The following is a 16,246-nucleotide window of genomic DNA, read 5'->3' as shown; positions in this document are numbered from 1 at the left end:
TTCTCGTATACTTCAATTTCTCTCTTTGCTCAGATCCTGTGCATGTCCACAGAGCGTTTCTGATCCAGCTCCCCGTTTTTAATATGGAACTCTTCAACAAGGAATAAACTCCCTCTACTTATTCATTGTTCCACCTCAGTTTTATGAACAGACAACTGCACAAGATGGTCTGAAATAATGATGCTCCTATGCTTAACATTTGTGTGGCAGCTGGTGGAAAACCTTAGGTTTTTTTTCCTTCTATTCCTTCCTGCAAAGGCATATGCTTGTTCTAGAACGCCATTTGCATATAGGCATATACTTACATACATACACACATATATGTACATATGAACACTTATAAAGGACTCAGATTATATGCTAAGTTCATAGGACATAATGTATTAAGCTTAGCTTTATAGAAGATTTAGAGATGAATCAAACACTAGATTTATAATCAAGGAGCTTAAATCTGATAGAGAAGATAGAGCATGTTCACAAATAACTCTAATCCAGGAGAAAATGTATTAAGTGCCAGGACAAAGAGACAGCTACAGCACTACAGGAGTTTCAAAGGAGGGAGAGATTGCATGCATGCCTCCGATAGATGCAGGAACAGTAGAGACAGCGGCAGAGGAGGCATCTGAGCTGCATCGTGAAAGATGGACCAAATTCGCCTCTGCCGACATGAGGAGGCGGGATAGCCAAATGAAGGAGGGCACACACAAGGATCTAGAACTAGGTAGAAAGGCATGTCTAGGGACCACTGAAGACGTTAGTTGGGCCAGAGCAAAAGGCCCGTGGAGGGGAGTAAAGGTCAACTCATTTGGGGAAAGAGGGTATGTATTCGTTTTCTTGGTTGCTGTGACAAATTACTGGCTGGGTGTGGTGGCTCATGTCTGTAATCCTAGCACTTTGAGAGGCCGAAGCGTGCAGAGGCTTGAGCCCAGGAGTTCAAGATCAGCCTGGGCAACATAGGGAAACCCCATTTCTACAAAAATTTTTAAAAGTAGCCAAGCATTGTGGCGCATACCTGTGGTCCCAGCTACTTGAGAGGCTGAGACCAGAAGATCACTTGGGCCTGGGAGGTTGAGGCTGCAGTGAGCTATGATGCACCACTGCACTCCAGCCTGGATGACACAGCAAGACCATCTCAAAAAAAAAAAAAAAAAAAAAAAAAAAAAAAAGGCTGGGGGCAGTGGCTCACGCCTGTAATCCCAGCACTTTGGGAGGCCAACCTGGGTGGATCACTTGAGGTTAGGAGTTTGAGACCAGCCTGGCCAACAGGGGGAAACACCATCTCTACAAAAAATACAAAAAATTAGCTGGGCGTGATGGTGGCCACCTGTAATCCCAGCTACTTGGAAGGCTGAGGCAGGAGAATTGCTTGAACCTGGAAGGCAGAGGTTGCAGTGAGCCAAGATTGCACCAATGCACTCCAGCCTGGGCAACAAGAATGAACTCCGTCTAAATAAATAAATAAATAAATAAATAAATAAATAAATCAATAAAACAACCAAATCGCCACAAGCTGAGTGACTTAAGACAACACACATTTATTATTTTACAGTTCTGGAGGTCAGAACTCTAATGGCCTCCCTGGGCTAAATTCAAGGCATCAGCAGAGCTGTGTTCCTTCCCGCAGGCCCTACAGGAGAATTCATTGTTCTGCCTTTTGCAGGCAGAAGCTGCTCACATTCCTTGGCTTGTAACTCCCTTTCATTTTCAAAGCCAGCAATGGCTGGTGGAGTCTTTCTCACATCACATCACATCACATCTTCTGCCTCCTGCTTCCACGTTTAAGGACACTTGTAATTACATTGGGTCCACCAATGATCCAGGGTAATCTCACTTTACGTTAGCAATCCTAATTCCACCTGCAACCTTTATTCCCTTTTGCCAGGAAACAACACATTCATAGGCTCCTGAGATTACGACATCTTGGGGAAGCCATTATTCCGCTACCAAAATTTTTGTTCCAATTTTAGATTGGAACCAAAAAATGGAAAGGCCCTGAATGTCAGGATTGTCATCCACATTCTTAACGCCAGGAGAGAAAATACAATGTCTATTTTCAGATTAAAGATGGTTTGAGTTCAAATATTTTCTCGCTTTTAGCTAGAATTATAGCGATTCAATCTAGTCGCCCAGATTGTCTCATACTGATTGGGTGTTCTGCTTGACAGTTCCAGATGCCTTTGATTAATAAAACATGGGGAAAGAAATTAAATATTGATAAATGTAGTCCGGTGCATTCAGCTTTTCAAAACACAGAGCCCTTTGGGAGGGGAAACGGTAAAAGGGGATGTCAGTGCTGGAAAGATTGGGAACCACTGCCTTAAAAAAAATATGGCCTCTGATTATTCCAGTTGGTCCTACTTGTACATACGGTATTTTTCTCTATTACTGTTAGATCTCCAGGGTTGGAGTGTGAAAGCTTCGGAAAAAAAAATTGCTTGGTCTAATGTGTTTTATCTTTCAACTTGTTTATGGTGTGATCAATAATTCATTCCTTAACATCTGTGTCTTAAAGACTATCTTGTCTGTTGTCTTTATGAATGATGAATTAGGATATTGCGAAAACAAAATACCTTCTTTTTAAAGCACAGCATCTCGAATGAAATGCCTGGAATTTATAGTGTGTAGAGAACAACAAAAGAAGTGACTTAAAGCTGTGAAACAGGAAGAGGGATGAAACATTTGATAAAGCAGGAAGTACAAATAAGATAACCGAAAATCCATCTGGACTTGGTCACTGAGCTGTTCAGGTGGCCTTTATTTATTTGCTTAGCCAATTTGAAGATTCTCCCTTTAAAATACCATTTAAATTAAAATGTTCTACCATGAACTACTGTTAACACCCAGCTGTTAATCACACCCAGCACAGATACCTTTCCATTTTATGTGTTTGTGTGGAATATATTTTTCTCAAATTCCTAGTGCTTACCTTTCTGTTTTAAATAAAGAAAGGGTGAAAAGGCAGAACACACTAGTTATATGGAGAGAAAAATTTAGGCACAGAAAGACGTGTCGTTTGGACACAGACTCTGGCCTGTGCTGCAGTTTTTCAACACATTGCAGCTAACACTTACTGAGCACTGACTCTGTGGCAGGCATTGTGCAGAACTGATAATCCTCGCAGCCGCTCTATGAGCTGTGCACTATTAGACTTATTTCTGATGGAGAAACTGAGGCTTAGAGAGGTTAACTCACTTGCAGAAGCTCACACTATTAGTGAGTGAAAGAGCAGAGGGTCAATCTCCATGCTGGCTTTAAAAAAACACAACTAGAGTCATCTCATTCTCCTGCTTTGTAAATATTATTTTTTTAAACCTCACAATATTGTGATTCTCCACCCTGGCTTCATGGTAGAATCACTTGGGGTCTTTTCACAAAATACCATTGCCTAGAATCCACCCAAGACTACTTAAAAAGAACAATAATAACAACGCTAATGGCAGCCAATATTACATTGGGCTTACTATATGCTCAATATAAGTGTTACTATGTGCCAAGGCTTTCTTTAACATATATAGACACACACATGCACACATATATTCTCTCTAATATATATAACACTAACATACACTTATATTCAAATGAGGCTCTCTCTCCATATATTCTCATTTAATCCTCAAAATAAACCTTGGATGAAGATACCACTGAGTTCACCAATTTACAAATGGGGAAGGTGACACTCAGAAGATTTAAAAGCCTAGCTCATATGATTCAAGAGACATGAAAAAAAAAAAAAAAAAAAAAAAAAGCCTGTCTCTCAATTATCTGGCTAGCAACTGGCCAAATTGGGATTCTGATCCCAGGAAGTTTGGCTGTGTACAGAATCTGTACTTGTTGCTGGTAACCTCTGGCAGATGCTAGAGAACCAACCCACTCAAAAAAAAAAGTTAAAAAGGAAGAGTAAAACATTTGTCCTGTGTTTACATATATAAACTATACCTCAGGGTAACTAGTAGATGAGAAGAATCTCTCTCTTAAAGAGAATTTTAGCTAATAAATGAATGAGTGATAGAGTATTATCATTTTGCAGCCTCTGATGAAATAATAAACCTAGACCATGACCATCAGTGGATGCCAATTTCTCAAAAAAGAGATGTCCAGGCTTTATGTTCTTTCTGATAGAAGCATACATTACCTCTTATGAAGGATTTTTCTTTCTTTCTTTTTTTTTTTTTTTTTTTTTTGTGAGATGGAGACTTGCTCTGTCACCCAGGCTGGAGTGCAGTGGCGCAATCTCGGTTCACTGCAACCTCCACCTCCCAGGTGCAAGTGATTCTCCTGCCTCAGCCTCACAAGTAGCTGGGATTGCAGGCACCTGCCACTATGCCCAGCTAATTTTTGTATCTTTAGCAGAGACAGGGTTTCACCATGTTGATCAGGCTAGTCTCGAACTCTTAACCTCAAGTAATCCGCCTACCTCCGCCTCCCAAAGTGCCGTAACTACAGGCGTGAGCCACCGCACCTGGAGCTTATGAAGGTTTCTTGCTAGAAAAGTCAAATCTCTTCAAGTTTCTAGAATCAAATTCTGTTTTCAGATAACACAAGAGACCAGAGGAACATGTTACATGACACCTGGGGATGCAATCAGCAAACTCCAGACTGGGGAACTCAACAGATGGAAGACTTCACTTCTATCACACATAAATAGAGACAATGAGAGAGGGGACTTATAGATAAAAAGATTCATATAAACTAATTACATTGTATGTGTACATCATACTTGGATTCTGATTTGATAGAATATCTGTTAAAAAATAAACATTGGGAAAATTTGAGCATTCACTGGATGTTCGATGTCATTAAAGTCATTTTAATTTCTTGTTTCTTTGGGTTTTTTGTTTGTTTGTTCATTTGCTTTTAGAGACCGGGTCTCATTCCATTGTCCAGGCTGGAGTGCAGAGACACGATCATAGCTCACTGCAGCCCCAAATTCCTGGGTTCAAGCAATCCTCCCATCTCAGTCTCCTGAGTAGCTGGGACCACAAGAACACACCACCATACCTGGCTAATTTTTAAAAACTTTTTTTCAAGACAGTCTCACCATCTTGCCCAGGCTGATCTTGAACTCTTGGGCTCACGTGATCCTCCCACCTCAGCCTCCCAAGTCATTGGGATTATAGGTATGAGCCACCGTGCCCGGCCTTAATTTCTTTTTGGTGTGAAAATTATACAGTGGTTATGTTTTTAAAAAGAATCTGTACCATTTATAGACATATACTGAAATATTTATGAGTGAAATTGAAACTATATATAGCAATAATTATTATTTAAATAGACATTTAAAGATGTGCATTTAAAGCACACCTAATTTGACTCCTATTACTCTGGGGCACTACTTGTGAGTTTCTTCAACCACTTAACTGAGACTGTAATCTCAAATCCTCATTTTATAAAATATGTTGCATTACGTTGCATGTGACAGGTTTGTTGTTGTTGTTTTGAGACAGGGTCTTGCTGTGTTACCCAAGCTGATTGCAATGGCATGATCTCGGCTCAGTGCAATCTCTGCTTCCCGGGTTCAAGCAATATCCTACCTCAGCCTCCCAACTAGCTGGGATTACAGGTGCGTACCACCACACCTGGCTAAGTTTTGTATTTTCAGTAGAGACGGGGTTTGGCCAGGCTGGTCTTGAACCCCTGACCTTAGGTGATCCGCCCACCTCAGCCTCCCAAAGGGCTAGGATTACAGGCCTGAGCCACTGTGCCCAGCCATGACAGATTTTTAATTAGTGGGTTTTTAAAAAAATTAGTGGTAGTTCGGGCCTGGCGCAGTAGCTCACGCCTATAATCCCAGCACTTTGGGAGGCCAGGGCAGGCGAATCACCTGAGGTCAGAGGTTTGAGACCTGCCTGGCCAACATGGCACAACCCCATCTCTACTAAAAATACAAAAATTAGCCGGGCATGGTGGCGGGAGCCTGTAATCCCAGCTACTCAGGAGGCTGCGGCAGGAGGCTGCAGTGAGCCGCTATTGTGTCACTGCACTCCAGCATGGGCAATAACGTGAGACTCTATCTCAAAAAAAAGAAAGAAAGAAATAATGGTAGAAGGAGGGTAAGGCAGGAGAATCACTTGAGCCTGGGAGGTGCAGGTTGAGGTGAGCCGATACCACGTCACTGCACTCCAGTCTGGGCGACAGAGTGAGAGACCCGGTCTCAAAAAAAAAAAAAAAAAAATTAATGGTAGTGATAGCAGATTATTACATGAAATAGAAAGAAACTCTAAATCCCTTTCTATAGCCCCCTGACCAAGAGACAAATAATTGACAAATTCATGCAAACTTCCAGAGGGTTATTGTCACTGTACAGCTCTTCCTGCTTTCATCTTTAGTTGGCTTCTCTATTGCATTCCCCAAATGGCTTTTCAGAATCTTACCTACTTTTTTTCACCCCTTCATATCTCTGCTAAAGACATGCAACATACAAAATCAACCCAAACTTTCTCATTTTCTCTTCTCTACCCTTCAAAAAGTCTCTGTGACAATGTATTTATTTTTTCCTTCACTTATTTACTCACTCAACGAATGTTTATTGAGCACTTAACTTTTGTCAGGACTGGACTGGGTGCTGAGGATATGACAGTGAAAATACAGACTCAGCTCCTTCCCTCTGGAGGCCTGGAGGCCATTAGAACATGTCTTGGAGTCCTCGTCATCTTGTCATTCTTTTCTCCTCTTTCTTCTTTTCAAAGATTGGTGGCTCCCACCTTCCCTTGGAACTTAGAAACATCAGTCTAGCTAAGCAAAAAACAAAAACAGTTAAATTCGTCTGGGCTCATCATGGTTCTGCCATTTAGTAGTTTTATGACTTTGGGCAAGTTAACAACCCTGTCTCAACCTATGCCCTGATCTGCAAAGAATCATAACACCTAACGCATAGTACAGTGGGAAGATGAGAGATGAATGTAGTACAAAGCTGAGTAAAGCGCCTGGCATTTGGTAGCCATTAGATAAATAGTAGCTGTCATTATCATTATCACACCATCAATTTCCCCACTCTCACACATATCTTTAATGTTTCTTTCCCAGTCGTTCTTATCCTCCTTACTATAAGGATGAGGCCACATCACACAAACCTGCCCAAAAGATCTTGGAGTCACACAGGAACCTCTCTCCTCAGCTCCCAGGTAACCTCAATTTACATCCAAAGAAAGGTGTTTCCTTCCTGAACCATTATCAGAATCACACATTTTTCATCGCTATTTCTCTCTTGAATATGTTTTTCTGTGTCTCTCATTCAAAGGAGAAGATTCTGATGAGCAAGATATACACACAGGAACTGTGGGGGCCTATGGACCTCAAAGAAGAAAACCATACTATATCTGGCTCTCACTGTACTGGTGATCACACTTGGCCCTTTGTGATTACACTGGTGACAATGATCTATGTATAAAATACAGGACTTTTAACTTTCTTTTTCCTTTCTTTTTGTTTTGTTTTAGAGACAGGGTCTCCCTCTGTTGCCCAAGCTGAAGTGCAGTGTTGCAATCCTAGCTCACTGCAGCCTCAAACTCCTGAGCTCAAACGACCCTCCTGCCTCAGCCTCCTGAGTAGCTAGGACTACACAGACACACCACCACACTCTGCTGACTTTATTTTGTAGAGATGGAGCCACTTGCTATGTTTTCCAGGCTGGTCTGGGACTTCTGGCCTCAAGCCATCTCCCCGCCTCCACTTCCCAAAGTTCTGGGATCACAAGTGTGAGCCTCTGCACCTGGCTTAACTTTCAAGAAAGTGTTTTGTTTCTTTCCTTCCTTCCTTCCTTCCTTCCTTCCTTCCTTCCTTCCTTCCTTCCTTCCTTCCTTCCTTCCTTCCTTCCTTCCTTCCTTCCTTCCTTCCTTCCTCCCTCCCTCCCTCCCTCCCTCCCTCCCTCCCTCCCTTCCTTCTTTCTGATCTCACTCTGTTGCCCAGGCTAGAGTGCAGTGGCACTACTACAGCTCACTGAAGCCTCAACTTCCCAGGCTCAAGCAATCCTTCCACCTCAGCCTCCGGAGTAAGTAGCTGAGACTGCAGGTGTGCATCACCACAACCAGGTAATAAGAAAGTTTCCAACTTTTTTTTTTAATCTTCCACTCATGCCTTTCAGGAGATCCATAGAATTCCTCTTCCTAATGTCACTTAAGAGTGAGAAATATAAATCCTGGAGAGGTTAAACAACTTGCTTAAGAACAGGGAGGTTGGTAGTAGCAGGAGGAGTTGCTCCATTCTTTTTGGGATCCATTAATCAAAAGAAAATCCATCTTCTTTAATCATGTCACATAACAAGGAGTTTGTTGTCCATAGATAAGAGGGAGAAAGGTGGTAAACATAAAAGGACAAAGATTCAAAAGGGTAGAAGAAAAATTAGGGTTTTAGAAATAAGAAGAAAAGGGCTAAATCGGCATTTTAAAAATAAGTGGTCTTAAACTGCTGCACCAAATGTGGTTGTCCTTCTTTATGAGAGCAATGTGATCTGCTTGGAAATTCCCTAAAACTTCATTGATTCCTTCGTCACTGGTTACTCCCATATTGGATGCCACGCACTGGTGCTCCACAAGGATAAAATAAAGAAGGAAGAAAGAATCCACCACATGCTCAGTGGTTCCCTATCACTGAAATTTCATTAGAAATGCAAGTGGCTCTAAGTCAGCCTGCAGTGTTTCTCTGTAGAATTGTTATAAATGACCTCAATTCCATTGACTCCATCAGGCTTGGGGCTGAAGTACATCCTCTGCAGCAGGGTCCTAATCTGTTTCTCAGTTTGGCTACTTCTTGTCCCAGAATCCTGACCCCATCATGGTATTCAAATACAGCTGAAGAAATATGCTCTTCTTTTTTTTTGAGACAGTTTCCCTCTTGTTGCCCAGGCTAGAGTGCAGAGGCGCGATCTAGGCTCACCGCAACCTCCGCCTCCTGGGTTCAAGCAATTCTCCTGCTTCAGCCTCCCAAGTAGCTGGGATTATAGGCATGCACAACCACGCCCAGCAAATTTTGTATTTTTTAGTAGAGAGGGGGTTTCTCCATATTTGTCAGACTGGTCTTGAACTCCTCACCTCAGGTGATCTTGGCCTCCCAAAGTGCTGGGATTACAGGCGTGAGCCACCACACCCAGTCAGAAATGTGCTCTTTTGTAAGGCATTCTTGTCTAACTATTGCAATAACTCACGTTTTCTCCACTACATTTATGGGAATTAGTCAAAGAGAATAGAAAATGGAGAAAATAGTGTCTAGAAGGCAGGATTCTTTACCTTGGGCTCAACCTTTAAAATATATGTTGGCCGCTGGGCACAATGGCTCACGCCTATAATCCCAGCACTTTGGGAGGCTGAGGCAGGCAGATCACCTGAGGTCAGGGGTTCGACATCAGCCTGGCTAATATGGTGAAACCCCGTTTCTACTAAAAATACAAAAAAATTAGCTGGGCGTGGTGGCACGTGCCTGTAATCCCAGCTACTTGGCAGGCTGATGCAGGAGAATCACTTGAACCTGGGAGGTGGAGGTTGCAGTGAGCTGAGATTGTGCCAATTGCACTCCAGCCTGGGCAACAAGAACAAAACTCCATCTCAAAAAAAAAATACGTGTATATATATATGTGTGTGTGTGTGTATATATATAGGCACAAGGTCATAGCTGAGACTTAGATGCTTCTGGAGAGTGCAGTGTAGGGATAACCCTCCCCTGGTATATACGTTGAACCCCTGAGTTATATAGAATCTGAGGAGCCTCCTAGGGAGAAAAAAATCTCAGCCACATACATCTGAGGGGACTAGACATATATACATGTGTTCAAATCATGCCAGGTGGTTCCAAAGCAGACAGATTACAGAAAGAATGATGGGGATGACCATGGAAGAATTCTGCATGAGGGAGGAAGGTCTTGCCTTGGGAGCTAGGGATGACAGTGTTTCCAGAAATCATAAGGAAATACACTGGAAATCAACCTTACTGACACTGAAGTACAGTAGGCCTTTACTTCCAACAGCAACATCATAAGGTAGGGTTCCAACTGCATGAGCAGACGTTAATTTTGGTCAAAGCATCTGGCCATTGAGAATAATATTCTAGCTCAATGGCACCAATGTAGTCCTGTTGGGTGAGAGCGTGCAGTTGGGAAGTAAGCAATAAGCAGGGCTGATCCTTAGACACATGTGGGTTCAACTGGTGAGTCCCAGATTGCTAAGGAGGCAAGCATTGTCTCATCAGCTCAGTCCAGCCCCCCCTACCTTTAGGCCTTCTCTGTTACTGTAGCATATTTAAAAAATCAGAAATCCAGTTCCAAAAGAATTGATGAATAATGTTAAAGTCTCTGAAGGAGGGAGCTGCAATAAATGGCGCTCTTTTTGCTCACTTGCATCCTGAACAAGTTGAAGAAATAAAGGTAGAGCAAATGGGGATCACCTTTGTTACCAGCAGAGGCCAGGCTGGAAGACTAGGTTTTAGGTCTGGTGGTCAAGTGGGCTAAAATTAGACAGACTTGCCCATAGTCAGGCATTTGCTAGGCTAGAGCAGTCTTGCCCAGGCAAGACTTGCAATACAGGGAGACACTGTGCATTCTTGGAATGCCCACTCTCAGTAGGAAGCAGCAAAGTTGATCCAACATGCTCAGCGATTCTTCCAAAATTGCCATCCAATTGCTCACTCCAGAGCCCAAGGGGTGGGATGAATAAAAGGGCTAAGGGAAATAAAACATGTGCATGGAGAATTTCCTCGTTATAGAAACCAGGAGAGGAAAAAAAGGACCTCTCCTCTGTATTGATCAGGGTCCCATCAGGTTATTAAATAGAAGGCATTAAATATGGAGAATGAATTACAAAGGTGTTAGAGGAGCTAAACTAGTCACTAGGGTGGATGAGGCATCCCAAAGCTTAGCAAGTGGGAAGCCACCACCCACCCTTAAGACTGAAAGACAAAGGATCTGGGGGTCCCTTGATAGACACTAGCATTATAACAGAAATATTCAGGCAAGAGCCGGAGCCACAGAGGAGGGCAGCTGCTGCCAGATATGCTCCCGTGGCAGAAAAAGAGGACAAGAAATACCTTGGCTTCCCCTTTCCTCCCAACCTCCAATCTCCAACAGTACCTCTCGCTGGTTAAGCGAGGCTAAAAAAGGTGGTCAAGAGAGCCTGGGTATCATAGCTTGCAACAGTCATATATCCAGAGCAGACACAAAGGATGGATCTGGAGGCAAACAGTCAAATAACCAGCACAACATTTAATCAGGCAGAGTTTCGTTGTAATTTTGTTTGTAGACTAAAGAGAAATTTACATATCATACACCCTTTTTAAATGTCTCATCACCACTTTTTGAAATTTCACTCCTGCAGCAGCTGCTATGTTGTTTTTTCTGTTTGTTTGTTTGTTTTACTTTTTTTTTTTTTTTTTGGCGAAGGAGTTTCACTCTTATCGCCCAGGCTGGAATGCAATGGTGCAATCTTGGCTCACTGCAACCTCCACCTCCTGGGTTCAAGCAATTCTCCTGCCTCAGTCTCCCAAGTAACTGGGTTTACAGGCACTTGCTGCCACGCCCAGCTAATTTTTTTGAATTTTTAGTAGATACGGGGTTTCACCATGTTGGCAAGGCTTGTCTCAAACTCCTGATCTCAGGTGATCCACCTGCCTTGGCCTCCCAAAGTGCTGGGATTACAGGCACAAGCCACAGCGCCTGGACAGCAACTGCTATGTCTTGCTCCATCTTTTCTTCCCACCTCAGCTCTGTCTCTATTCTACTGGCTCTCTTGTGCTCCTCACCATTCTCTGAATCGCCTCAACAAAAGCCGTGTCCAAAAGCCTGGGGAACTACAGTTTACGCCCTCCTCACCCTCTCTATCAGCAATGACTCTCCTAGGGACTCCCTCGGTGACCGCTCAGAGCTTTGAGATGAGGTAAACAGTGTTAATCTGACCAACTTGGAACTTGCAGCTTAGTCAAGCCTGAGACAGTCAGGTTACCCAGATAAGGATAGAGCATGCACCTACTTCAAATAACAGCATCCACAGGAGCTCTTCTGCTTCCCTTCCTCTTTCAAATTATAACAATTGATCACTTACTCACATCGGTTAATGCCCAAGACAAAAATGCAGCCCCTCTCTTCCCCACCTGGCCTGCATATGCGTTCATTTTGCATTTAGCAGAACTGAAAGGACCTTCTGTTTTATTTTCTTGTAACCACAGAATGTAAATATCTACTGTTTTGTTTGTGGGCTGACAAAGAGGGTGAAAATCATTGCTATTTTATTTCAAACAAAATAAAAGATTACAGTCTTCCAATTAGAATGGGGCTTAAAACATAGTAGGAATTTAAAAGCCATGTGCCGATTCATGGGAAAACGTTAGGACATAGATAGGTTACACAATTTACTCAAGGTCATATCACTAATGCAATGACTTTATTATCAGAACTACAAAGAACAACACAAATATTTACATGATTAATATTTTGTTGATAGTAGTGGGGCCAGAATTAGAATAAGGATTTTCTGCTGCCCCAATCCCTGTCTGCTAACTCTGTTAGATTGTGTTTCCTACACACTGGAATTACAGGACAGTTGCTAGATGTTCAGGCTGTGTGGTCGTGTAGGCAGGGGTACAAATCCCAGCTCTGCCACCTGTTAGCTACGTGACCTTAGACCAGCTCCTTAATGTCTCTTAGTTTCGTTTTTGGATCTAGAAAATGGGGTATGTACCTTAGTCACTAAGAGGGATAAGGGTTCAGTGAGATGATGTACGTTGTTGGGGAGGAAAAAATTTTCCTCTACTCTCTTAAATTCTTTTCCTGGGAGCATGCAAATTAAACTAACAAAAGACAGAGAGCAGACACACAACTTTTATTAATATTTACATGCTCAGGAGTTCACAAAAAAGGGAGTGAAACTTGAAGAAGTGGTTAGACTGTGGCGATGGGTTGTTCTTCCCTTACTGGCACAGAGGAAACACCATCACGAAGGCAAATTTGTGCCCTGCTTTTAGTCAGATAAGGGGAGAGGAAATAACTCTTTCTGCATCTGTTGATTCTCAGTTGCTCTCATCTGAAAATAATCCTCACACTAAAGTGGCATATTTTGGGGTGGCATATTCTGATCCCCTTCAATGCAAAGTGCCTCAGCACCAGGCCTGATTAAAGTAAGTGCTAAATAGCCAGCTATCATTAGAAGAGTCTATGTCCCCACCTTGTAGTATTAAAGCTCAGACACAAAAGAATGTCATAGGAAGGGAATGAGTCATGTTTTCTTTCCTCCAGTTTTTCTGCCTGGGCTTTCCTACAAGTAAGATTATCTACATTTAAAACATTGGATCAGCCAGGCGCGGTGGCTCACGCCTGTAATCCCAGCACTTTGAGAGGCCGAGGTGGGCGAATGACGAGGTCAGGAGATCGAGACCATCCTGGCTAATACGGTGAAACCCCATCTCTACTAAAAATACAAAAACAAAATTAGCTGGGCGTGCTGGTGGGCGCCTGTAGTCCCAGCTACTCCGGAGGTTGAAGTGGGAGAATGGCGTGAACCTGGGAGGAGGAGCTTGCAGTGAGCCGAGATAGCGCACTGCGCCCCAGCCTGGGTGACAGAGTGAGACACCGTCTCAAGCAAACAAACAAAACAAAACGTATTTGATCCACCTTAAATGGCCACTCAAATCTGTCCTTGATCCTGGTCTAGGTTTATCTGGCATAGAGTGCCCTCTGTCCAGCTCCTGTCTACCCTCCTGGATCATAAACCAGAGAAAATGCAAAATCTTTCTTGGGCTGCCTACTGCCTTCAGTATAAAGCTCAGTGCAAAGCCCAGCACCATCTATTCTGTACCTAACATTTTAGTCTGAATCTCTTCACCTCTTTTCCCCAACCCCGAACTAATGACTACCACTGACTCAGGGGAGCCTTCTCCTGCCTTCATGCCTTTGAATGGGGGGTGTCGCTGCATGAAGCTCCCCTCTCCCCTTTACCCACTCAAGAGTCACTTGCTCTTGGTAATATTTCCAGTTGCCCTGCTTCACCCCTGTTCTCTCATTCTGGCCAAGTTAGATGCCCTTCTGAGTCCCCTCTTCTCTACAGAATTTTAATTGTGCATTTTCTTCTTTGTCTCTGCCTTTAAGTCATGAACTGTTTGAAGAAAGGACCATATTTAGTTCATCTCAAAATCCCAGTGCCCAGCACAGACCTGGCGTAGGGTAGGCACTCCTTAAATACTTACTGAATGAATTATGCCATTTAGTCTGTCTGTGGTGGCACTGGAAACCCACAAGAATTTAACAGCCTCATCTCTGCCTGAAGTTCAGGGCTTCTGTAAAGAATATGTGATGGAAGGAGGAGATGATTGATAGTGATTCTGCAAAAATACATAGGTAAAAGGAATGGCTGTAAATTAATGATGAAATAACCTTCCTGAGTTTCCTTGTGGAAGATATATGTTAATTCCCCAAATGTATGAGCATCTGTGTATTTTTGTGGGGAATATGCAGTGTCTTTTCTAACACTGAGATGCTTGAAATGGGGTTATTTCCCTTCCAAATGAAAACCAATTAAATAAATTATATTTTTTCTGTGGTGCTTACAAAGTGTGGGAGTTGTCACCAAACATTACTAAAGGTTCTAATTTAGTCATAAATGGGCTGAAAGATGTAGCATAATTATAAGTCCAAAGTAAGTTGCTCTAAATATTTTATCATGTTCAGCATATGCTGTTAAAAAAACCCTCAGACTATAATTGTCAACATTCAATTCACAAAAAGTAAACAACAGCTGAGTATAATGGGATGATAAAGAATCTCTCCATAATTCCCGACATATGGCAAAGAGTATGTCCATTTTGAAGTGGAAGATGGTCATGTTTATCAACTGAGCCATTTTCTTTGTTTGAATCCTTCTAATCAGAAAATTTCCCTAGAATCACTAGGAACATTTTCCTGAAGCAGATGAGGGAAATGAAAAAAAGCTGTACGGCACAGTTAGGTCTCAGGCAGGCGGAATTTAGAACTCACAATGGCAATCGAAAGAGGCCAGGTAAAGAAGGCCATACATTTCTGTAAAAGCAGTCATTCCAGGGTTAGTATACATGAAAAAAACAAATGTATGCTTAGTGGGAAATGTATGGACAAATTTCCATGTATCAGTCTGTTTCTGTGAACAAGCTCTGATGGATCCAGCCAGTGTCACATCCTGCCATCATGTATATTCATTTTAAATGCACGGACACTTAACTGTTTCTAGGGAAAGCCAGTGGAAAGCTCCTTGAAATTTCTTTTTCTTTATAAGATGTTTTGCACATGGGGGGTTTCAGCTCAAAGGAGATACTTATAAACCATTTATCTTCAGAGGGAAGCAGTACAAGGGGGAGAGGCGTCCAGGCACTGTTCTAACCAGATACTTCAAAGCCGCCCAGAAGAGAAAGGCAAAGGCAATTGGCAATGAATTGGCTCTGCTCTTTGGCTGGGAGAGATAAGGAGCAGATACCCAGCACTGAGACAGAGGATTCTGTGAAGAAAATGCTGAGTAACAAGATTGTCCTTTTGTTTTCCTTCATGAAAAATAACATTCCACCCTAAATCCTTTTGGGAATGAACAGGGGGCTTTAGGAGCTGGTATTGAATGAATAAATTAGCAAATCATTGAACTAATTAATTAATTAATAACCACACCTAGGCAGAGAGAAATAAACAAGAGCGCTCACTGAGAACTCTTTGAGGAGGAAAGGACCTCTCTATGGTCGAACGTAGTGAAAAATCTAGCAATTTGGAGATAGGACTGCTTTCTGAGCTTCAGTTTCCTGGGAGTGTTGTGAATATGTTTTGCAACTCTAAAATGCCATCAAACTTACATCATTCTGCTTGTCTTCTTGATGAGCTGTTTTTAAATATAATAGCATTAGAATTAATCAGATTAATCTCACTGAACAAAAATAAAGGCTGCTTTTCACAGAGCTCCTCGTCGTGCCAGCCAGTGTATCTTTCTGTGCACAGTGATTCTTTCTATATAGAGACTCTCTGTTAAGCTCGAAAGGAGCTCCAAGGAGAAGTCTCATAGAGATAGCACAATTAACAGGCACACACGCTGCTGTTGTTATTCGAGGCTACTCAAAAGAACATAAAACAATTCTGAGAGAAAAAAAAGACTTCAGGGAAAAATGCAAGGTTCAGTGCATGACTTCTTGGTGGAAAAGATGGAATCACTGTTGCCTGAGACACAGCAAAGTAAGAGTGAGGATTCTGGAGGGAAAACATCCCTAATAATGAGAGGAGAGCCTAGGTGGCTGAGCTGTTTGATTGACATCTGTCTGTCAAAAG

At 42.4% G+C, this 16,246-nt stretch overlaps 1 protein-coding gene and 1 long non-coding RNA gene across 5 annotated transcripts in view; one reads left to right on the top strand and one right to left on the bottom strand.

The window, feature by feature from the left end:
* The window catches only part of LOC105470069 (PC-esterase domain containing 1B), a 157,691-nt gene that overhangs the window by 47,286 nt on the left and 94,159 nt on the right, over positions 1 to 16,246 (top strand). The window contains exon 4 of one of the 4 annotated variants that reach the window (XR_011609202.1): positions 7,024 to 7,785. The exons of the other annotated variants lie outside the window; for them this stretch is intronic. The gene's annotated coding sequence lies outside the window, so the exon portion shown is untranslated. Of the gene's footprint in view, positions 1 to 7,023; positions 7,786 to 16,246 lie in introns of those variants that run through there. 4 annotated transcript variants of the gene reach the window in all.
* LOC105470070 (uncharacterized) overlaps positions 1 to 16,246 on the bottom strand; it is a 39,230-nt gene that overhangs the window by 19,499 nt on the left and 3,485 nt on the right. The gene's annotated exons all lie outside the window — the stretch shown is intronic.

This window comes from Macaca nemestrina, chromosome 10, assembly GCF_043159975.1.
Source record: "Macaca nemestrina isolate mMacNem1 chromosome 10, mMacNem.hap1, whole genome shotgun sequence".
Taxonomy (NCBI): domain Eukaryota; kingdom Metazoa; phylum Chordata; class Mammalia; order Primates; family Cercopithecidae; genus Macaca; species Macaca nemestrina.
The sequence above is the reverse complement of the archived record's forward strand: the minus strand, read 5'-3'. Positions and strand labels throughout refer to the sequence as shown.